The 9,660-nt window shown below is 41.7% G+C and overlaps 1 long non-coding RNA gene across 1 annotated transcript; it reads left to right on the plus strand.

Moving 5' to 3' along the window:
- The first annotated feature begins 1,739 nt into the window (after nt 1–1,739).
- LOC147747923 (uncharacterized) lies at nt 1,740–8,206 on the plus strand. The gene is made up of 2 exons (XR_015308458.1): nt 1,740–1,796; nt 2,616–8,206. It is a non-coding gene; the product is annotated as an uncharacterized LOC147747923 (long non-coding RNA).
- Nucleotides 8,207–9,660: the final 1,454 nt, after the last annotated feature.

Genomic DNA, 9,660 nt, shown 5'->3' on the forward strand with positions numbered 1-9,660 from the left:
ACTCACCACCCTGAAACAAACTGCACGGGGTACTCACCACCCCAAAACTCCCCACCGTAGGGTACAAACCACCCTAAATACACCGCACTGGGGCACTCACCACTCACCACCCTAAACAAACTGCACGGGGTACTCACCCCCCCAAAACTCACCAGCATAGGGCACTAACCTCCCTAAATACACCGCACTGGGGCACTTGCTACCCCACAAACTTACCATTCCCAAAACTAAACTTAAACTGCACTGGGGCACTCACCAGCCCACCAACATTCCCCTTTCCTTAATAGCTCCCTCAAACACTCCTTTTCTTTGAAAATACACCACTAAACCTATCCAACACATCATCCAGATTGTCAGCATAACCTGCATTCACACTCATGACTGGACATTCCGCTTTGGGGTCTACTTTAATTCCCAAATCAAATTGGTGCGGCCACCCTAAAATAGGTGGTCCTTCTTGTGCCACATAAACTTTCCCATGAGTTTCTCTTCCTTCAAACCATATCTTTGCTTCCATGCACCCTACCACGTTAATATCATTCCCTTGATATGATTTAAGTTTCGCATGAGACCTGGATAATGACCCACTCCCCCATGTGCTATCATACATCTCTTGTGGTATGATGGTGTATAGTGAACCTGTATCCACCATTAATGAAACAATCTTCTCATTTATCTCAAAATTCGCCTCAGGTCGTATTCTTCTTCTCTCTACACCACCGACCTCCATCACATCCAGATCACCATCAACAACCACAACCCTATAAGTGGGCGTTGAATCAGTCACACATGCCACTTTCTCATACTGTTGTTTGCACATGCGTGCCAAGTGTCCCTTTTTACCACACTTGAGACAATCTTTCTCAACTGCATAACATTGCTTTGAATCCGCCAAGTGGTATGAGCTCCCACATCTTAGACAATGCTTCTCTCCATCTTTTCCTGTTGTTCTATTGAAATTCTTGTGCAACTTGTTTCTATCACTATAGTTGCTCTGAGTCTTGTTCCTTACTGCACATACACCTTCCCCATTCTCTTCCACAACTGAGACTTCTTTATTGCTGCTTGAACTCATTTTCATTTCCTTCATGCATTTTCCTGATTCCTCAACCACTTTTGCGATGGCAATAGCATCTTTCAATGTTGGATCACTTGAGGTCCTCAGTCTTTCTTGCGTTTTCTTGCAATAACATTGAACTATTAATTGGTCACAAATCATCTCCTCCTGCATTTCGCCAAATTTACACTTAGCTGATAGTTCTCTCAGTCTCACAACAAAGTCGTCAATGCTTTCATTTTGTCTCTGGGGCTGAGTATAGAACTTATGCTGTCACATAACCACATTTATGTGCTTTGCAAACCTCTTTTCTAGCTTCATGACAGCTTCTTTGTACACATCATCCAAATCCTCTCCATCAGGCAGGTATTTGAAAATATGTTGCCCCTTTTCCCCTAGATTACCTAACAGCAATGCTTTCTTTCTCGCAGCAGGGAATTCAGTACCATCTAGGGCTACCAAATAGTTCTCGAAGCAGTCTATCCAATCCTCTCATTCAATATTAGTCTCACCTGGAGACATCAAGAAAGCTGGTGGAATTACTATTGCAGTACTTACATCCATTATATGGCTTGCACTACAACTTTCCAGCAGAAGGTGGCAGCACGGTCATAGAAAGCTTGTAAGGAATATTCACAACTAACCAATGAGAACGTAGATAACAGAATCTTCTTGTGTGAACAGGCTTTACTTCCTTGTAATGGAGAACGATGAGTTTTCAACTGCTTACACCCTTCATGTGAGTGTTCTTTTCGTCTTTCTTCCTTTTAATTTGATGCTGTGCTTTGTAATAGTGTGTAACTAATGAAAAATGACTAACTGCTGTCACACCCTTAAATGTGAATTTTTATTCACTTTACTGCTCCATTTTATATTGTGTTGCTGCTCTGTAAATACAGTCTAATATGAGGAAGTCTGATGTTGCTTAAATTCTGGCACCGTTTTTTTAAAATTATTATTTATATTTCCAAACTCAAACTCAAATGTTCTGCTTCTTCGCTACTCGCGCTGAGTTATACATGACAGGCTGTAAATAAACACAAGCTTTTCCTTTTCACCCAGTGCTCGTACTTTATTCACACAGAAGCCTGCTCCAGCTCGTGCTCTTCCCGTTTAATCACCAGCCTTTGTTTATTTTAGAACAGTCCGCACGAGCCTTTCCTTGCGCTTCTCTGCTCGCTTCATTGTACTTTCAAGCCTCAGACAGATGAACATTTAACTCTGCGCTTCACTTTGCTTCACGAAGATTACTCTAGCACGAGCACTTTCTTCCACTATACTGCTCGAGCTGTGTTTGTTTTTAAACAGCCTGCCGATTTCGTTTTTCTCCTCCTTCACCACAGTCCATTTTGAAAACTAAACACAGTCTGAAAGTCAGATTTCCTCAACTTCATCAATTTTGAAATTATATCAGCCTTCAAGTTCACTTTAATAATTAAATGTGTTAATTTGACGTTCCTCTTCTGTGTATATTGTTTTAATAAAGTATGTCACAATATCAATGTCTTTGTTTTAAATTTCTGTTCTGCCTTTTCATTTGAATTATTCACATTTAAAGATGCCACTCCTGGGAATACGGACTGACCTGCGGGCGCATTTACTCTGCTGCTGTCTGTTGTCTCCTGCGCCGGACCCACGCCTCGCGGCCCACGCTCCGCGGGAGCCGCTCGAGAATATTGGACTGCCTGCACCGGGGATCCTGCTGACCAGGGAGTGAAGCCACATTCCATCAAAAGGCTTGCAGCGGGACTGCGAGGACCAGCGGGCAGTGTGCTAATCTGCCACAGCTGGTCCTCTTCCCGCCGCTTCCTCCCTGCACTTGAAATTAGGGGCTGGACTTGGGCTCTGCGTGCCCCTCCTGGGGCGTGGCTTTATCAGGAAGCATACATTACTGGACGTCATCTCCCGGCCCGCGGGACGCGCACGAACGCGCACGGGCGAAGACCGGGCCAAGAGCGGGCCCGTTTGTGCCCGTTCGTGAACGGCAGTGACCGGACCGGGCTACCCCCCTAAGACTCTTGTCTTTTGACACTGCCTGGACCATGGTCGGACGGGAAACCAGGAGTAAATCTTTGATGGCGGGAGGACCTCCTTCTGCTGCGGGAGGTATGGAGAAATTTCTTACTAGGGCTAACAACATTATTGATAAAGAAATTGTCACCCTGGAGAAACGGCTATCTAAAGAACTAATGACTCTTAAACGATCAAGCATTGGCCCTCTAGCTAACGCTAAAACACCAGAAAGACTAATTGATTGTTTGTCTGTGGCGGACGCCCAACTTTTATCTTCAGAGTCAGCCCCTCTGCTAAGTGTAGATCCTGTTGCCATACCAAATACATCTACCATTGTAGCTGAAATTAACTATGTCTCTGATTGTAATAATATTTCCACTTCCTCTGTATTTGATGAAAGTACTACCTGCCTTAATACTCAAGGGGAGAAAGAAGGTGCTATTAGGAAACGGAAAAGACAATATATTAAAAAGGGTAAAAACACTGGGATGGCCTCCAAAACAGCCAAACTACATGGTGAACCCATACTGTCTAATACTAACCATGAAGTGAGTACCTCTAGTCATGAAATCTATATGGACAAGATTGCTACCCTATTTAAATCTATTATATTCCCACTGGAGGCTAAGTTAGACAGGCTGGATTTCAGAATGTCAAATATTGAGAAATCGACTGCTATTATCCTTGCTAATTCCAACAAGCCTAATAGTACTTGTCCTCCTTCCAGTATGCCCATTCCACAAGTTATTCACCCAACTATTGTGACCCAAACTCCTGCCCCGACGGCTGTAAGTTCCCAAACTGCCCCCCAAGTTTCTAATATAGCCAACCCAGTCACCCTCTAGCATGCTATACGCCCCCAACCAGGTTTGCACAACCCACCTGGACTTATGACCATTGAGACAAAAGGGCCCCTTTCTAACGATCTTAAAACTCCAAGAACTAGACGGCCTGATCTCCTACCGGAAGCCAACCGGTTTATGGTAATCTTGGCAGGAGTACCTCCATTAGAAAGGGGAGAAACTGAAACCTTTAGTTCCCTTAAAAATCAAATTATCAAATGGCTTAATTGGAACAGACCATTACCGGCACACCTCCACAACGAAATCATTATGGTGAGGAGGGTACCCTGGATTGGTAAGACTCCTAAATCCATTAATGGAGACTGCATCACTGTCAGTTTTAGAGATCCCCGTACTGTGTCGAAAATATGTGCGGGTTTTAACAGGTCACCTGATTCCACTATTCAGACTTTTCCAGTTTCTTTCTTTTTCCCACCTAATAATGACACGTATTATTCTGGAAGTAATGACTGGACTAGGGTTGAACGTAGGGGAAGGTTAAGATCACATCATCCAAGACCCCCCAGATTGTTACAATTTCAGACCCCGCAAAACCCCTTTTGGGACCCTCATCGATATAGCTGTTTATATGGACTTGAGGGAGTCGACTGACTACCCAGAGTGTATACCCCTGCTTCCCCGCCATTTAAACAGGCTAACTTGTATGACAACGGGGCTACCATGGACTCGACTCCCTTAATTCCAGCCAAACTTAAGGAAGTCCATCCTATACCGCCAGTCGGGGATCCTTCAGATAGGGGATGTATAAGTACATTGCCGACCCCCAAGATAATTCTTCTAGAACAGATGCCTACTTCTAGTGACCAAGGTTATTCCATAGCGAGCTGGAATATAGCTGGGTGGCGTCCGAGAGTTTCAGCTCTGGGGTGGAGGGAACTTATTCTTGGGTTTGATATCTTATGTTTACAGGAAACATGGTCTACTATAGATATTTATTGTGATGGTTTTGTTTCTTATAACTGTCATGCTCAAGAATCTGTTATGGGGAGGGCAAAAGGGGGCCTGCTGGTATTAATATCTGTAGATCTTCCGGTAACAGTAAGATCTTGCTCCATTGTTGGCTCACATTCACAAATTCTGGAACTGCAAGTTAAAAAGGGCAGGAACACCTTACTGATTAATCACTATAATAATACCTTTGATCCTACCAGTACCTTAGTTGTGGATGAACTGGAAGCTACACTGAAGAAAATTTGTAATAAATCTCACAAATCTTATGACATTATATGGGGGGGTGATTTCAATATCAGAACGTGCCCGCACTCTTACACCCCAGTTTGTGGGTTTGATGGAGATTTGAGGGAGAATTTAGCACTCTTTCAACACTCCGCATACGGGGCTTCCCTCAACAGTCTTCTGTTACAATTTGATCTAGTCATCCATCAACCAGCTCTTGATATGATGGGCAATATTGTTCCTACTTTTAAAGGGAGGGATACAGAGTCTGTTATTGATCATTTGGTGATTTCAACTGCAATGGTGCCGCTCTGTACAGTGCCGATTATTAAGGACTACTGTTTGAGTGACCACAATGCCTTAACAATGTCCATCCTTACATGGGGCCCTAGAAACACGCCTACCGGAAGGGTTATAGATGATATTATTCCAAGTAGGCCAAATGGAACACGGATAAAGTGGTGTTTGGAAAAATCAGAGAAACTACATAGTACAGTAGTGGCAGCTGGTTCCAGACCGATACTCCGTTGTCTCGAAACTAATGTTCCCCCCGCGGGTATTATAGCGGATTTTGAGGGACTTGGTATTATTATTAATAAAATTTTCACTAACAACAAGATTAATACCAGACGGGAAAATGTGGGCTGGTTTGACCAAGCATGCACAAAGGCGCTAAAAACCCTTAAGAATGCGTTATCCAATCTCCCAAGAGATAGGGAAGTGGTTAAAACTTTGAGGTCCAATTACAACATAGAATTAAAGCGTAGGAAAAATGAACTCAGAGAACAAGCCTGGGACAACCTGGATAGTGCCGCAGCCCTTCGGGATTGCAAATTGTTTTGGAGTACAATTAACGCCCCATTCCTCCAGAAGGAAGAATTCCCAGTCCTTACTGCTCAAGTAAGTGAAGATAGCTGGGTTCGACACTTCACTGGAATTTTTGATCCACACGGGGAGTCTTATGATAACATCTGTACTAATCCCTTTTTGACACCACAGCCATGGGGAATTACCATCCGAGAAGTAGTTACGGCAATTAATTCCAGCAAAGGAGGTAAAGCTCCAGGACCCGATGGGGTCCCGATAGATCTCTATAAATACGATCTGGCCCTGTGGAGCCCATTATTGACCCAAGTCTTTAATGCTGCCGCAGATTACTCCACCCCGGCAACATGGAGTGAATCAATTATTATTCCTATCTATAAGAAGGGAGATAGGGCGGTACTTTTTAGCCTCTCCTCTATCTCTCTTTTGGATTCCTCCCTTAAAATCATGAGCCGGGTTCTACTGCTACGCTTGGAAGAGTGGGCGGCTGATAATAACATTCTGGCACAATCCCAATATGGCTTTAGAAAGGGCCTTGGCACAATTGATCAGTGCATTAACCTTAACCTTTTAATAGGGAAATACACCAAGGTTAAATCTGGTTCTTTGTTCCTTTGTTTTGCAGACCTCTCTAGTGCCTTCGACCTGGTGAACCACTCCCTGTTGTGGACAACCCTTCTTGACATGGGTGCACCCCCAGCTATTATCCACTTCTTAGCAAGGTTATACTCTAATCTTTCAGCCCAGATTCGATATGGCCCAGCAGGAGAATGTACAAAAAAGATTATGGTCAAATCAGGTATTAGGCAGGGGTGCGTACTGGCCCCTTTGCTTTTTTCTCTTTTTATTAATTCTATGGAACAGGAACTAAAATATATCCAAGCAGATGCACCGCAAGCAGGAGGCCAACCTATCCCAGTGTTGCTATATGCGGACGATACTGTCCTATTATCTAGAACTCCAATCGGCCTTCAGAGGCTGATGAACTGTTTCTATGATTTCATACATGGTAAGAAACTTAAAATCAACAACTCCAAAACATTTATAATGGTATGCGGCAAAAAGGTAAACAATCTTAAGCCTTTTTATTTTAAAGAAAACCGAATTGAGGTTGTGGATAATTTCTGCTACCTGGGCATCACTTTTAATAACAAGGGTTCATGGACCCCTGAACAAATTAATATAAAAGCTAGGATGGGGAAGGCTTCCTTAGGTGTCTTCCGTTTTGCTACTAAATTGGGTAGTCGGCGGATCCCAGCAATGCTTAATATTTATAGACACAGAAGCACCTCAATAGCGCTCTACGGCTCAGGGGTATGGGGGCACTGTTCCACTAGGGAATTGCAAACTTCGGAAAATCTGTTTTTGAAACGGTTACTTTGCTTACCATCATCGGCATCTACCTACCTGGTTCACGAGGAACTAGGGTTGGATTATATAGCCGACTTAATTGAACTGAGACCTCTCTTGGCATGGAGATCTATATGGTTGAAGGACGAAACAAGCTTTACTAAGGGTATTATCAAAGATTGCCTGCATTTGGAAAAAGCCCATAATATCCCTTGGATAAAGTATGTGATTACTACTTATAAAGAACTCTTTGATATGGATATATGTAGTGACCCTGCAATCGTAATTACTTTATCCAAAAGGGAGGTGAAAGAAGAATTTTTGAGGGCAAAATTTAATAAACGCAAAGTTGACACAAGCAATTACTCAACCCATGCTTTCTATTCCTCCAATGTAAATGAGGGTTCTGGGCTACCTACTTATCTTAAAATCATCTGCAGACAATCCCATCAATTTGTCCTATCCAGACTCAGACTTGGTATTGTCCACAACCTTGTGGCGTTTCCAAAGATGAAAAATCATTCTACTTCTCCATGTCCATGTGATGGATTAACCAAACAAAGTACCCTGCATTTTATGTTAATTTGCCCCCTGTATAAATCCCTACGTATTGTTTATTTGAAACCGTTGTTTAAAAAATATTTAGTGTCTTCTACATCAAATGCCATGAAACTTTTATTCTCACTTGCTAGTTCGGATTTATGTTTTTTTACCGCAACCTTTATTTTGAAATCTGTTGCTGCAAGAAAAAGTATGGTTTTTTAGTCACTATTTCTTTTTCTATTTATTGGCTGGTAGTTGTGTGTTTTGACATCAAGCAATGATATGATATGTACCTTCCCTGTGCAACACTATATGATTGTTTTAACCTGTGTACTTTTATGATGTTTTTTAAACAATCGAATAAAGTTTATAAATGAAATGAATGAGATGCCACTCTTTCATAAGGTATAAAATTCCACTTCTAAACATGCAGTACAAATTTTCTCAGTATTTCACAGATTACGTTTATGCTTTTCCAGCTTATATTTGCTTAATGAGGACTGCCACAATAAATAATTTCAAACATCCGGCACGAGCGCTCCAACTCACGTGCAGTGTTTACTTTTCAATTAACATACTCAAGCTCTCTGAGCCTCGAGCTGTCTCTGTCGCTTCACTGCACCTCTGTGTTTGCCTAATATCTAAAGGCTCAAACTGCCCTTCGCACTTCCCTGCTCGTGCTGTGTTTGTATTTAAACAATTGACTGCCTGCTGCTCAAAGAATATTAAACGATTTGATTTTACATCAATTAATAATATGTTTGCAGACACTCGAAGACAATTCTTAGCAAACAACGAATGTGCCAATATTTTACACTTTATCTTCCACACGGTAATTTTCACAATGTAACCTGTTGCTTTCTCTTTTTTTTTTAAGAAAAACAATTCAGTTGAATATTTTCATTTCCTGCTCTTTCTCCCGCTTTATTTGAACAATTCAATGCCAATAATAACACTTTGTCTTTTGAAGATGCTGACAGCACAACTTTGTAAATCTTTAAAGAGTCGTTTGTTCATAAATTAATCAGTCTTTTTTTTTAAAATAGATTAATAGTTTACAAATCTGTTTTACTTTAAAATCCAGTAGTTGTATAAACAGGATGCAGAAGCAACAACAACAATAATAATTTGTCTTACCCTGTAACAGGTTACCTTAGAAGATCAATTTTCCTCACTTTTTTATGAATTTCACAATCTCATAAATTGCTACTTGTTCTCTTCCATTTCCTTGAATAAGTAGATGATTTTCAACGAGTTGGGTTCCTCTTTCCCTAAATCTTTCAACGAGTTGGGTTTTTCTTCCCTTTTGTTCAGGATAATCTATCTTCCTTATTAAATCCTTTCCTGCATGTGTCTGGTCAAGTATTGTCGCCAAATTTGTTATGATAAATGAACCAAGTAGATCTGGTAATATTTCCAAGTGGATTTATTCTTCAAAGGAAGACCTGAACATCTTCATGCCAGACACAGCTGGACCAACTGCTTACTGATGCCACAGGCATGACATCATCTTAGAACCATCTAAGGCATCATAAGAAAGCAACATTCTAATGAGTGAAAGATGTGAGTAATGATAAAGTGATGAAACACATAACATATAAATATAACACCCACTTTATATGGGATTTATTGATTACAAAGCGGCCTTTGACAAAGTGAACAGAGCTAAGCTCTGGCAGATGCTGTACAGACTTAACATCCCAACTGACCTTCTAAGAGCCATACAGCTTCTACATCAGGACACATGGGTCAGGATTAAGATCGGGGATGGCTCCAGATTATCACGCCCAATTCCGACGACAAAAGGACTAAACCAAGGATGCGTCCTGGCCC

The sequence above is a fragment of the Lissotriton vulgaris genome, chromosome 1_1, assembly GCF_964263255.1.
Source record: "Lissotriton vulgaris chromosome 1_1, aLisVul1.2, whole genome shotgun sequence".
Classification (NCBI taxonomy): Eukaryota; Metazoa; Chordata; class Amphibia; order Caudata; family Salamandridae; genus Lissotriton; species Lissotriton vulgaris.